Here is a 15,742-nt window from a genome sequence, read left to right on the forward strand (position 1 = left end):
ATGTGGATAGAGACATGATCCCTCAGCTTCCTGTTCCAGCTGCCATGCCTGCTTGCCATGATGGACTCATCCTTCTGGAACCCTAATCAAAAATAGAATCTTTTTTTTTTTTTTTACCATAAGTAGATTTTGGTCATAGTGTTTTATCATAGCAACAAACGGTAGCTATTACATTTCTATATATTTTTTTCTAAAACCTTCTGTAAGACCACACCACACATGGTCTCGGACTGAAGATTCAACCTAGAAAGCTGTCTACAATTTAAATAAATGCACTTTCTTGGCTGGTTGATTGACTTGAATTTTCATAACTTTTGAGTAGAAGTGATAACAATGAGTGAGCCTGACCTGCCAGAGTCCTCCCAGAAAAATAGGAAACATAGCAAGACTCAGATGTCTATTTCAGGATCCTCTCCTGGAGACTTTACTTCTTTTCTGAAGGTGCAAAGCCCCTGGGGGTCTGAGAATGACTTAGGAAGGGCAGAAATAACTCACTCTGAAGCTACATGTGCAGTGACTGCTCCCTGAAATAGCTCCTCTGAATTCCAGCTATGCGTAAGCTACACAAGCATGGAGATTAGTCCTTAGATTTCTTTTTTTTTTAATTTGTTTTTACATTTTTCTTATAGGTACCGACTACAGGTTGAATGTATTGCCCCCCCCTCCAGCCGCACTCCACCCACCCTCCTTTTCTCCCCTCTCCCCCTCCCATTAACTCCCTGTGTTCCCCTAGATAATTTCACTTCCACTTTTATGTAATATATACCTACATGAGTTCTGTGACTATATAAAATCTAGGAACTACAAATAATGGAAAGCATGTAATATTTGTCTTTCTGAAACTGGTTTAATCAGCTTACATGGTTATCACCAGTTAAATCCATTTTCTTCTAAATGATATAACTTCATTCTTCCTTCTGACTGAAAAAAAATTCTACTGTGTGTATAAACCACACTTTCCTTATCCATTCTTCTGAAGTTGGAAACCTAGGTTGACAGATATACAGGTATCTTGGATTTGTGAGTCATGGCATAGGCACCACATCAGACCTTAAGAATGTTTGAATCTTCAATGATTTGACTCTGGCTTGGGGTAAACTGCCATTTAAGTGGCCCTGTCATGTCCAGAAGGCAGCATTTCATAGCATTACTCCCCATCCTCCAGCTCTTACATTCTTTTTATCCCGTTTCATGATGTTCCTGAGCCTTGGTTGGCAGGTGGGTGGTTGATAAATGTTCCATTTAGGCCTAAGCTTTCACCATTGACTTCATGAACCTATATTGCTAGGTTAACTTCATGGATTATGTTAAAGCTCATCCTTTGTGTTGCACATTGTATATGTTTGGATATAGGCATATACCCATCCTGGTGGTATAATACAGAATAGCATCACTGCCCTGAAAATACCACCTTCCTCATTTCTTTCTCCAAAGCTCCTGGCAGCCACTTATCTTCTTCTTGTCTCTGTACTTTTCCCCTTTCCATGAGGTTACATTTGGAATTATTAAGCAGATAGCCTTTTCAGATTGACTGCTTTCATGTAGATAAGCTTTAAATATTGTTCATTTATGTTTCCTCCACAATCTCCAGTGGTTTAACAGCTCAGTTCTATCACAGAATGATATTCTACCATGTGGATGTTCAAATTTGTTTACTGATTGGCCTGTGAAGGACGTCTCAGGTGCCTCCAAGTTTTGACAGTCATGAGCAGAACTGCTATAAACACGCACTGTGTGGGCTTTTTAATGTAGACAAAGGTTCTTAGTTCACTTGGGTTCACACTAAGGTTCTAGTTGAAGCATGTGAGAAGAGTATGAATCTGGCTCTGTTAGAATCTGTCTTCCAAAGTGGTGGTGTAGTTCACATTCAGACAAATTCTTTAAGGCATTGACTTACACCAGGTTCTGTCTGTATTTGATTACTTTTCCCTAGGAGGAGAAAGATGTTAGATTGTATTTTTTTAAATCAACTGGAGAAGAAAAAGACAGTTATTAGTTAAGAAATCTACTATAGATACTAGTCCAATTTTCTCATTGTCTCAAACTGGAAGACATATTTTTAAAAAATATTTATTATTTATTATTTTTATTTTATGTGTATGAGTATATTGCCTGCATGCATGTGAGTGCGCCCGTGTCATGAAGCCAGAAGAGGGCTTCGGATTCCCCTGGAACTGAAGTTAAGGATGGTTTGTAGCCACCATGTGGGTGTTGGGAATCGAATCTGGGTCCTTTGCAAGAGCAGTCAGTGCTCTTAACCACTGAGCCATCTCTCCAGCCCAGGAAAAGAGATTTTGAAAACAGACCAGAATGGCCTGTTCGGGGTCCACATATCATGCCAAGACTGAAAGGTCTATAATTGAAAATACTTATTCACACAAAACATGTACACAGATGTTTATAGCAGCACAATTCACAAGAGCTAAAACATACAATGAAAATACCCACGGTATATGAGTGGATCAACAAAACGTGGTATATCCATGTAATGGAATACTATTCAGCCATAAAAAGTATGGCCTACAAATATGTTTTACAACATGGTTGAATCTTAAGACATGCTAAAAAGAGGCCACATAGACAGCGATCTCAATTGAAATGTCCAGAATAAGCCCATCATACAGACAGAAAGTAGATTAGTGGGTGCCAGGAACTGAAGGTGTGGAATTGTGACTGCTAATCCTGCAGTGACTGCTAATTGGGCACAGGGTTTGTTTTTGAGGAGGAGAAAGCATTCTAAAATAAGATCATGGTGATGGTTACACAACTCTGACAGTATACTAAAAACCATTAAATTATGTGCCAAAAGGATGAATTTTACAGTAGGTGAATTACATACAACTATATTTCAACCAAGGTTGTGATTTTTGTTGTTCTTGTGCATATGTGCATAGGCTGACGTCAGGTGTCTCTCTCTAACATCTAATTTTTTGAGACAGGTGCTGTCACTGAACTTGGGGCTAGACATTTTGGCTAGCTTAGAAGTCAGAGAGCCCCAAGTGCTGGGGTTATAGATGTGCCACTGAGTCCAGCCTTTACACAAGTGCTGGAGTCCCAAACCCGGGTCCTTTGAGACTCACACAACAAGCATTTTACCCACTTACCCATCTCCCAGTTACAAAGCCAAAACTCTTAAAAAGATGAAGTGAGCCACATTTGGAGAAATCTACCACTAACAAGACGTGGGCTGGAAAGGGGATTGTCCTTGGGAGAAATGGACTATGAGCTGTTGTGCTTCCCACCATTCAGAAAGCAGGTCTCGAACTGTAGTGATAGAAAAGCTGTTCTGTTTTCTGAACTTCATGCTGATGTGAGTGTAGATTCTGAGTGTATCAATCAAGATAGATTATATCTTGCCACAGAAAAAGCAAAAATAGAATTTTAAAAGTTTATTGATTTTTAGTGATATAAGTTGATTTCTCATACATGTCCTATGACATAAAAGTCAGCAGGGGCTCTAGTCTGTGTCTGTTCCTTCTGGAACCCAACCTGATGGCATATCTATCATTCTAAAAACTGCTGTTCACACTGGAGGGAATCAAGCTTCCGAGGTCCTGCACAGAAAATGTATTTTCCAGACTCGATGGAACCTGAGCTGCTTCTAGTCTTTGGTCACGGCCAGTTGCATCCAGCAGGCAACGAAGGGACATTGGCTAGTACAGTTCTACCTTTGCCCAGATAACTTCGAGACTGCAAAATGACTGCTGCAGCTCTGAACATCATAGTCACTCCCAAATATTTTCAGTCAACAAATATGAGAAACTCCTAGGTACCAGCTATTGAAGGAAGCATGGAACACAACAATAAAAAACCAAAACAGAGGTGGTCTGTGTTTAAAATTTTATTTATGTGTGTACGTGTACATGTGTGTCCAGTTACGTGTGTCTGCAGGTGGGTGTACATGTGTGTGCAGGTGCATGTGTATGTACATACCTGTGTCTGCAGGTGCATGTGTGAACATGTGTTTGGAGGGGCATGTGCCTATGCACCTGCCCAGAGTCCAGAAGAGGGTGTTTGGTGTCCTGCTCTGTCAGTCTCCACTTATTCCTTTGAAGCAGAGTCTCTCCTTAAACCTATGGCTTGCATTTTCTTGGCTAGGTAGGAAGTCAGCAAGTCCCCATGATTCTCCTGTCTCTGGCCCTCTCAGAGCCAGGGTTACAGGCATTTGCCAGGTTGAACGACTTGTTACATGGGTGCTGAGATAGAACATCCAGTCCTCATGATTGTGTAGCAAGCACTCTTAGCTGCTGAGTCATCTCTCCAGCCCCTACCCCCATTTCATATCACTTTTAATCATGCAGAAAAACATGCCTTGGAAGTCCCCATCACACTTGCCCTTCCTGGATCATAATTACGCTATATACTATAACCTTATCTAGAGGAAAAGCAGGGAGAGGAAGTGTTCAAAGTTTTCAGCCTCCATAATGAACAAGTGGATTTGGGTATAGGAGAGACGGGGGTGTGTCGGCTGCAGTGTTTGATACAAATAGTGCTAACATGTATAGTCATCCAATATCTGATATTCATCCAAGTATTAAGGTTGCTGATTACTGCCTGTGGTTAAAACTTAACATTTATTTTTGGGCATTTAAAAAGTTATTTTGTGTGCATGTGCACATGGAGGCCAGGGAACAACCTTGCATGTCACTGCTCAAATGCTCTCTGAGTTGGTTTCCTGAGATAGTCTTTGACTGACCTAGAACTCACCAAGTAGTCTAGGCTGCCTGGCCAGCAAGCCCCAGGAATCTGCCTGTCTCTCCCTCCCCAGCACTACGATTACAAGTATATGCCACCACACCCTGCTATATACCTCTCTCTCTCTCTCTCTCTCTATATATATATATGTGTGTGTGTGTGTGTGTGTGTGTGTGTGTGTGTGTGTGTTGGGCATTGAACTCGGGTCCTCATTCTTGCATGCTGAGTACTTTACAAATGAGCCCCCCAGTCCCTAAGCATTTTTATTCTATATGCTTCTGTCACTTTTTCCAACAGCACTGGTCATGCATGTGACAGCTACCAAAAACCATTCTACCAAAAGCGCTTCGAAAGTTTACCAAGAAACACTGGATTGTTCCCAGGGCTAAATGGTGGCATTTGATTTGCTCAACTAGAAAGAATTACAACTCTAGAAATGGCAGGAATGGCATTTTGCTCCATGTTACATATTGGTCAGCCCACAACCTCGAGGCCAGAGCCATGAATATATGTATTCTGTCAGCCTTCTCCTCGTGTACCTTCAGGACCAGGCCTGAGTCTTCAACTTCTTTTGTCCAGGACAACAGCAAGGCCAGACTCTTGGCTGTGCGTCTCTGTGGGCAACGAAGCCACAGCTCTATCACTACTGTCCAAATGGCAAATGAGAAGTGCTGGTTGCACAGAGGGCACTGTCTGGAAAGGAAGGGAATGAGGCAGCCCTTCTGACAGAGCTGCTCACACGTTTCCTGCACAGCTGGGAGACATTAGCTGAATCTCCTCAGACTGCGCCGCTTTCTGGCACGGTTAGTTAAAATCCCCCTGAGAGCCTCCAAGCCAAGCGGGGTTTCTATCATAGATATTTACCAGCCAAAGCACCAAAAGTCACTTTCAAACAGTCATGCAAAGCTACAGACCTACTCAAGGTCAAAAGTTTAACAGAGGTTAGCAAGAAATGAAATGAGAGCAGGAGGCTAGGAGAGGGGGACAAAGAGAGAGAATATTAATAGCTGATTTTAAAAGCTGCTTTCATTTTGATGGAGTTGCAGCCCAAGAATGGAAATAGAGCATAGCTCTGCAATAAATTGTGTGGAATGCATTAGAAGAACAAACAGAGCTTTGACGTGTGACCCTCTAAATAACATATCTACATGTGTCAATTCCTTTTCCTGCCACCGTATTAAGAGGATGGGCAGTTAGAAAGACCAAAGGATCTATAAAATTTGAATTAAGTATTAGAAATTTATTAAGCAGATGACTTGTATTTTATATGAACTCCTCCCCTTGAGATCCAGCAGTTGCACCTGCCCTCCCAGTGGCTGTCAACTGATTTTATATAGAAAATACATATATGTTTAAAACAAAAACGGGCTGAGGATGTAGCTCAGATCTAGTATGTACAAAGCCCCAGGTTCTGTCTCTAGCATTATAGACATCTGGTATGGTGGTGCATGCCTGTAATCTCAGCTCTTAGGAAGTAAAAGTAGGAGAATCAGACATTCAAGGTCATCCTTAGCTGCATGGGGTGCTCTAGGCCAGTCTAGGCTAGAAACTGTCTCAAAAAACAAAACCAAAAAAATAATGTTTGTAATAAAATACCAAGTCTCACTATGGTTTTTGTCTAAAAAAATATTTTTGAGACAGTCTCATTCTGTAATTCAGGCTGGCCTGGGATTCACTATATAGATCAGGCAGGCCTCAAACATGCGGTGATCCTCCTACCTCAGACTCCTAGTTTTTGTCTAACTTTGAATGAGATCCTTAGAGTATGGTTTATGAAGAATTTTTTAAAGAGTTTGTGTGTGCACGTGTGTCTGTGTGTGTCTGTGTGTGCATGTGTATTATAGGTGCATGTGTGTGTGTTTTATGCATGTGTATGTGCAAGTGTCCATGTGTGCATGTGCATGTCGAGGCCAAAGGTTAATGTTAGGTGTCTTTCTGGATCTCCACATTGCTTCTTTGAGACAGGGTCTTTCAGTGGACCAAGTTCACTGATTAGCTGGGCTGGCTGGTCGGTAAGCACGGGGGATCTGCCTGTCTCTATATCCCTGCCATCAGCCAACAGGGCTGGGGTTAGAGACATGTGCCACTATGCCCAGCTTTTTATGTGGATGTTGAAGATCCAGACTCGGTACTCATGTTTGCTCAACAGGCACTTCACTGACTGAGCCAACTCCCTAGTCCAGCTTGTGGAGAATTTTTAAACCTTGTGCTATTTGGAGAAGCAACATGCCAGAACAGAGAAATCTTGATTCTAGGCCCACTTTATGAATAATTAACAGTGAAATTTAAAGACATTTACTTCTACTTTTTCTTCATGTTTGTGTGTATGCCACATGAATGCAATGTCCTCAGGGACAGAAGAGGGTGTCAAATCCCCTGTAGCTGGAGTTGCAGGTGGCTGGTTATGAGCCACTTGACTTGGGTGCTAGGAACCAAACCAGCAAGTGTTCTTAACTGCTAAGCATCTTTCCAGTCCCTAACAGTGAAAATTTTAGCCTGTCATTTAACCATGGAACTCATAGTCCCTTTTGCTTTCATGGGAATTTAGTTATAAACAATTCTGTCTCCCCAGTAGTTGCTGATCTATGATTAGTTTTTAATTCAATAGGCAGGGGCTCTCTGATCTTTTCATTTATGTTCTGCAGGCTGCTCTGTGAGCCAACTTACATGACTTTGGTCTGGAGCTCAGATTTTAAATGCTTTCTAAATTGATATCACAAATTCAGAGTGGAGTTTGAAAGTGTCAGTTTTAATTTAATATTGTGCTTAACATTTTTCTTTATAATTTTTCTAAATATTTTAGTCTGGTTTATGTAAAGATCTACATAGCCCCTTGCCACCATCTTTCTGTCTGTCTGTCTGTCTGTCTGTCTCTCTCTCTCTCTCTCTCTATATATCTATCTATCTATCTATCTATCTATCTATCTATCTATCTATCTATATATCAGACAGACAGACTCAAAAACTTACTACGGCAGCAAACACTATTTCCCTCACCCAGCCTGTCTGGCTTGTTATCTGGAAAGCTTCACGTGGCAGAAAATTCCATTTTAAAGAGATCATACTTTTAACATCTAGAACTGTAGTTTTTCTCTCTCTTGAACTAGGGATCATTGGAGCAGGGCAAGAAATACTAAAAGTGAAAATGAATGCAGCTCCAACCTTCCCTCACTCTCAAAGAAGAGGGTTTGGGGGGGTTGTGATGGGGTTAATATTGTCAATTTGACAGGATCTAGAGGCACATAGGAAGCAAGCCTCTGGATGTGCCTATGAGGGCTTATCTAGATTAAGCTAATTGAGGTAGAAAGACCCACCTTAACTGGTGTATCACCATTCCTTGGTTTAGAGGCTTGGACCAAATAAAAAGGAGAAAGTGAGCTGATCACCATCATTCATCTCTCCGCTTCCTGACTGCAGATGCAATGTGAGCAGCTGCTTCAAGCTCCTGTAGCACTTTCAAACCATGAGCCAAAGCAAACCCTTCCTTCCTTAAATGCTTTTGTCAGGTATTTTGTCACTGCAATGAGAAAGATAATTAAGACAGGTGTTTTTATTAGACTTCATCAATTTCATTTAAAAAGGGTTTGTTTTTTTAATGAATGCCTGATCAACTAAGCAAATCAGACCCTGGGACCAAAATTTGCCCATGGAATGTATTGGCTTATAAATTATATCCAAAATTTTAACATATTTGGCTAATAATTTATTTTTTGGTTTACTTGTTTGGGGGATTTTTTTTTTTGAGACAAGATTTATAACCTATGCCGGCCTTGAATTAATGATGCTTATGCCCCTAATTCCCAAGTGCTGGGACTCCAGGTAGGCATCACCACACCTGGCTAATTAATAGTTTTTTAAAAGTCCTTTTATGTAAAAATCTGGATTTCCAGATCCCCTGCCTATTGGAGATGACTGAAAATACTAAGATCACTTTCCATGCATGTGACCAAAGGAGTTAGATACTGATGAAGCCTCCATTTAGAGTTCCAGGCTTTCTAATTCACTAGTTTGATTTTATCTGCCTAGATACGATTTTATACAAATTTCACTTACCTCATGCCTGGGGGCATTTGGGGTGGTAACTCCTGATCTAAAGGATTAACATCAAACCAGTCATCTCTTGAGACCATCGCACTCACTCTCCTCTGCTTTTACTCACAATTAAGCTTTCTGGGTAAGCCACAGCGGCTCTTAAGGACAGAAATCGGTAGCTTCAACCAAAGGGCTTGTTTCAGAGAATAAGTAAATCCAGGGGATCAGTCCTGTTTCATCTCTTGCACAGCATTTTGTGAGGAGTGGTTGATTGTATCTGGATATAATCTCAGGTGCAAACAAGAAGACATCAGTTTCTCCTCATGTTCCTAAGGAAGATTGACAGCCAGTCTGCTTCTCAGCCACAGTTCAGAGGTTCTTTGCCCTGGACTTACCAGTGATTTCACTCAGAACCAGAACTGAGCTGGAACACAGGGAGAATTGACTAAACAAGTGTTTTCAAAACTTTTACCACAACCTGCCCAATAAATGTGCTGGGGCACATGAACACACACATGTTCACGAGTGTTTTATGTCCTTATTAAATATTTTATTTGCACTTATAATATATATTCATATATGTATATAAATCTATTGTTTCACTTTTTTTGAGGCAAGGTCTTACTATGTAGCTCTGAATGGCCTGGAACTCATTACGAAAACCAGGCCAACCTCTATCTCACAAAGATTTGCCTTCCTCTGTCTCCTGAATGCTGGGATTAAAGGCGTGTGCTATCAAATCTGGCTCATATGTCTAGGAATGCTCTGAGTTCCTCAGCAAAGGGAAGCATAGAAATATGGATCTTGGGCTGGAAGTCTGAGGGCTGTGTTCCATCCCAAAACAGGTTTGGATCATGAATAGTGTTCTGGAATGTCTTAAACACATTAGAATGGACTCATGTAATCTGCTTCTCTGCTCCCGAGAGTCTGCTATAACCCATCACACTCATTTCAGCCATGTGCCAAACCATGCATGGGTAAGAATTTGTGATTCTTGCTAGAAAGTTGAAAGGTCCCGGGGAGGTGGCCAGTATGATTCCTCAGCACAATCTAGTTCTCCAAAATTCTGGTTTTTCCATCTGCTTCCCATATTTCCTCCAGGTTTGGTTCTAAAAAGATATGAAATTCCAGAAAGACAAGAACTATCTTCCCATCAATCTGAACAATGAATAAATAAAATCTTAGGTCAAGCTGGGCATGTTGACACAGGCCTTTGATCCCTTGGAAGGCAGAAATAGGTAGATCTCTGTGAGATCAAGGTCAACCTGGTCTATATAGTGAATTCTAGGTCATTGTTGCTAGGGCAACAGGAAGACCCCCGTCTCAAAAAAAAACCCAAAAAAACCTTAGGTCAAGTTTGGGAAAGACATCCATGAAGGAGTGGCGTTTAAGTTGACAGTTGAAAGATGAGGAGTGAGTCATATAAAAATCAATAAAAGAATTATCTAGAAGAAAGTACATCAAGTACAAACACAGGGTCTGAGTAAGAAAAGAAGTTAATAGACCAGTGTGGTAGTGACTTAGTAAAAAAGAAAAGTTATGATGTTGAAAATGAAAAGTTATATTGTCAAAAAGTTACGGAGTTTAAATATATACTATTCTATAAACCATGGTAGTAATTTTGGATTTTATACAGCCTGTAGTAGGAACCCTCAAGAGTTCATGTGTGAGCATGTGTGTGTGTGTGAGTGTGTGTGTATTACATGCATGTGTTTGTGGGTGTGTACATGGGGTGGACAGCAGAGGACATCTATTGACCTCCTCTATTGCTTTCCACCTTCTTCCCTTGAATCAGAGTCTCTCACAGAACCTGGAGCTCACTGGTTTTTGGCTAGGCTGGCTAGCCAGTGAACCCCAGTTATCCCCTTGTCTCCCCCCAACATATCATTGGAGTTACAGGCATATATTGCCATGCATGGCTTTTTAGGGGGTGTTGGAGATCCAAACTCAGGTCTTGATGCTTGTATAGCAAGTTCTTTTACCCACCGAGCCATCTACTCACCCCCACCCATTTCAAGAGTCAGAGAGTAATGTGGTATGGTGTAGATAGTTAAAAGGCAATTCTGGCCACCAAGGAAAAAACACATGTAAGGAAACTAGCAAAAGACGCCAGGAGAACAGCCTCAAGCAACTATAGTAGACCAAGTGAGAGATGGTGGCTGGGATGAAGAGGTAATTGTGGGGGGTAGAGGATGGACTTGAAATACACTTTGGATAAATTGCCTTTTGACCAGATACAAAGTGTTATGAAGGAGTATGCAAGGAAGTTTCTCAGGCTCCAGGTATTATTAAATGATGATGCCATCATCTTGGGCAAACTTGGAGAAGAAGAAGCTGTGTTGTCATTAGTATGGTAGCCATGGTCATGAGTTGAACTCTGGACATGTTCAGTTGGCAATCTGTTACCAGACACATGGGCGTCATTCTCTAAACACACCTTTATAATTGGATAAAGATGTAATTTCAAACCTTACTAAACCAACACAGATAGAAAAGAGAAGGAAAATCCAGTTCAACTCCAAAAACAGCCCAGCAATGAGAGTTAAAGAGAAGGAAAATGAATCAAGAAAAATTAATCACTGAAAAGAGGCTGGGGATGTAGCTCAGTAGTAGAGTGCTTGCATAGCATGCTTAAGGCCCAAGGTTCAATCCCCACTACTGCAAAATGAAAAAATAATGAATAAACAACTCAGAAGGGCCAACTGGAAAGAGGTTGAGAGCAGGAATGTTCAAAGCTGTCTAGGAGGATGAGGCTGTTGATCTTGGTGAAAGACGCTGAGAAATTAAGTAAGATGAGATGGAGATGGATGCAGGATTTTGCAAAGCACAGGTCAGTGGAAGAGCTTTAGTAAGTAGTGTGTGTGTGTGTGTGTGTGTGTGTGTGTGTGTGTGTGTGTTTTCCCTCTTTCTTTGTTAGGATTTGGTAAGAGTGCTATGAATGTGTTAGAGTGGTTGAAGAAAAAAATAGGAAGTATAAAAATAGTGATGGGCATATGCAGGAATTAGCTTTCAAGGGACAGCTTTGAATAGCTGAGCTCTGCCCTTAAATAGCTTAAAGTATCATAATATATGTCTAGAGGGAATGTGTTTTCACTGTTCATCTTGTTTTGAGGATCCTTCCATTTGAAGAAGTTGGTTTTTCCTTTAATTCAGTTACTGGTGATGATTTTCATCCAGCTACTCATTTGGAAGGCAGTTGCATGACTTGGCTGAGTTCACTTGCATGAAAGTATACTTCAGGGCCTGAGGTTATCTCAAGATGGTGTGTTGGAGTCTGTACAAGTTTCATTTATTTAAAGCATGGACTTGGTGAAAGAGTCTCTCGAGATATAACACCTCCCTCCTCTGGCAGGCATTGGGAGGGAAAACAGATCATACACAGCAAATATCATTTACACCACTCTAACACATTCATAGTACTCTTACCAAATCCTAACAAAGAGGGAACACACACACACACACACACACACACACACGAAGTTGGGAAGATGGGAACTATGAAGTTTTTTGGAGTCTAAAATCCAGTAAAGAAATTGAGGGGAAGTTAATGTCAGATTCATCTTTTGCCTTGAACAAATACCAACATTCCCTCAATTACTAATACAGCAGTAACCCATAGTTGTGCTAGCCGCATTTGTGATTTCATCATCAATAGGAAATACATATTTTCATATAATTGCTCCAGCCATCTGGAGGTTGTAAGGCTTAACCTTCTTAGAAATTATTATACTTCTTAGATGAGGTGTAGGGTCGTGTTATTTGTGTGTTAATAAAGAAGTATATGTGGAACTGGAGAGATGGCTCAGCGTTAAGAGCACTGGCTACTCTTGCAGAGGACTCGGGTTTGATTCCCAGCACCCACATGGCAGCTAACAACCATCTGTAACTCCAGTTCTGGGGATCTGATACCCTCTTCTGACCTCCAAGTAGTTTTTATTCATTTAAAAGCATTATTCTGAGAAGGCTCACCAGATTTACAAAGGAGTCAACAATAGAACAATAGATTTCAAGAGCACTAGAGTAATACATTCCCAGAAAAGAGGGAATATTAGTTAACTTTTCTTGTTGCTGTGACAAAAAAGAAGGATTTATTTTGACCTACAGGTCAGGAGATGCAATTGTCATGGCAAGGAAGCCATGGTGATGGTAGCAGAAATATAAGGCAGCTGGTTACATCCACTGCGCAGTGAGGAAACAGTCTGGCCAGACCTGAGGTCAGCTGTAAACCTGAAGGCCTGTCCCCAGAGACCCTCTTCCTCCAGCAAGGCTCTACTTTCTAAATGTTCTGCAACCTTCCAAATAGCTCCCTGAGCTGGAGACTAAATGTTTCAACACATGAGCCTGTTGGGGGCATTTCACATTCAAACCATAACAGAGGATTACTACAGAAGATTTTATCACCTTCTCCCAAACCAACCCTGGAGAAATAAGTGACTAGAAGAAACCCAAGAACTGGTAGCTGGTGGGGGTCTGGCTTGGTGGATCAAATGCCTGCAAATGTGAGGACCAGGGCTGGAATCTGTAGCACTCACAAAAATGCTAGGCAAGCATGGTGTCCATATGTAATCCCAATGCCTGGGCAGGGGAGACAGGGGATCCCTGGAGCCAGCTAGCTAGGTAGACTAGTTCTGTCAGCAAGCTCTGGATTCAAATGAGAGGCCCTGCTCAATGTATAAGGTGGAGAGCACTCAGGAAAATACCTGTAGGCAACTTCTGTCCTTCACATGAACAGGCATACATGTGCACCTACACACAGTCAAGCACACACAAACATACACACACACACACACACACAATATGCACACACAGAGAGAGAGCAATAGTGAGAGCAAGAGTGTGAGAGAGCCAGAGAGTGAGGGAGACAGAAACCCAGAGAGAAACTGAGGAACAGAAAAGATATCCAGATGGAGAGAGTTGGAGGATAGTCATGAGAGCAGCATTGGAGACAAAGGCCTTACAAAGTGCCCTTGTTTCTCACCCAGACTGTCTCTCTCTCTCCGGGTGATTGAACCACAGCCTGTGTGCACTAGTGAAGCTCTCTACCACTGAGCCATAATCTCAGCCCACAAATCTGCTCTCTGTAACACTCTATAATCCAAGACATTTCCAATTCTCTAATGTGGGACAGGTGATTATATTAGTTACTGATTTGTTGTTGTGATAAAACATGATGACAAGACAACTTATAGAAGGAAGAGTTTATTGGGCTTACGGTTCCAGGGGGATGAGAGTTCAATATGGTGTGGAATGCATGGCAGGAGGCAGCCAGAGCAGAAAGCTGAGCACTGATATCCTCAAGCAGGCACAGGAAACAGAGAGAGCGAAACTGGAAGTCAGATAAGGCAATGAACTCTCAAAGCCCACCCTCAGTGATGTACTTCCTACAGCAAGTCCGTACCTCCTGAAGGTTCCTTCAAAGACCCTCCCCAAAGAGCACCACCAACTGACCAAGTGTTCAAATCTTGGAGCCTATGTAGGACATTCTCATTCAAACCACCACAGTGGGAAACAAGCATTTCAAGATTTTTACCATAATATATTTTGATTTTTTTCTTTGTAAATCTCAATTTCCAGAAAAACTATCTTTTATTTTTTTAAAAAGAGAGTTTTTAGAATTTTTATACCATCATTGATATCCTGAAATGTCACGGTCAAGATACTTAGGTCTGGCCCCTTTAAGCAAGCTGAACATGAAAAGGCATTCCTTGTCAGTCATTTAGGCCATTCTCCTTGACTAATGACTTCAGGACTGTTTATTGTGAATTCTGAGGGCAATATCTGACGTGTGACTCCAGCTGCTTTTTAAAAAGTCAGCCACCGTATTAGGTTCATGACAGGTATATATATTTTATGGTGTCTCTAAATCCACAGGTTAAAAAAAAAGGCAGGCTCACCTCCTTCTGCTTCCCTGGGCCTGGACAACCTGCAGGCCCCTCTCGGACCTCAGGCCTCTGTCCAGGGTAGGTCGATCCTTGACTCCCCCAGCCTCACTCACTTTCCCATCTCCCCTACCAGTCTCTCCTCTTAGCCTGGGTCCTGTTCCATTCCTTGTCTTGACACCCCAGACACCTGGGGAACCACCACTGGTCCTGTGCATCCAGAGCAACTCAGTTCCTCCTCCGGTCCTCAGGGGTGCTCTGGGCCTGGCCCCGCCCTCACCTCCTTCTACTGCCCTGGGCCTGTACTACCCGCCAGCCTCTTTCCTGGACACCCAGCTGACCTTTCCTCTTCTTGATCCTTTGCATCCAAACCAACACAGCTCCACAGTGCAGTACCCAGGAGCCCTTGGGGATACTTCCCACCCCCATCTTCCTTTGCATCTCTGCTCTAGACCAGCATCTTTCCTGGGCCCGGCTCCCAGGCCAGTCCAGCTCCCAAATTCCTGAGGCCAAAATCTTTCCTGGAGGGATCCAGACCTTAGGAGAAAGTCTGAGAGCATCTGATCCTCATCTGACTTGGGCCTCTGTGGGAACTCCTGAAGACAAAAGCAATCAAGCCACTCCAAAATAAAATTAAAAGAGAGAACTGGAAGCTTAGAGTAACCAGCTTTTCATGCCCAGAAAGTAAACCACGAAGACACATAAAGTTCATAAAAAGAAGCAGACCTAAACCTGAAGGCTTGAGTCTCACACAAGAATCAGAAACTACAAAAGAAATTTACATGTCAAAATCACAGGGAAAAAATAACATGAAAAACCAAAATAACATATCCCCACCAAATACCAATAGTCCTCTAGAGGAGTACAATGAGAACCCCCTAGAGATAATTCAGGACATGAAACTCAAAAGAACAATTATAAACACAATAAAAGAATTCAGTGAATTTAAAGAACACACACACAACAAAGAAATAAAAAAACTGAAGGAAGATAGGGATAAACTTCTGAATGAATTCAGAAGAGTTAGAAATATTGAAGAAAACTCAGGCTGAAATGAAGAAGCAAGTGAAACACTCAGTAAGCCAATTAGAAATGACAGGAGAAAGCCTCACCAATAGGATGAATGAAATGGAAAA

Source organism: Nannospalax galili, unplaced genomic scaffold (genome assembly GCF_000622305.1).
Source record: "Nannospalax galili isolate Female #2095 unplaced genomic scaffold, S.galili_v1.0 scaffold419, whole genome shotgun sequence".
In the NCBI taxonomy this organism is placed as follows: Eukaryota; Metazoa; Chordata; class Mammalia; order Rodentia; family Spalacidae; genus Nannospalax; species Nannospalax galili.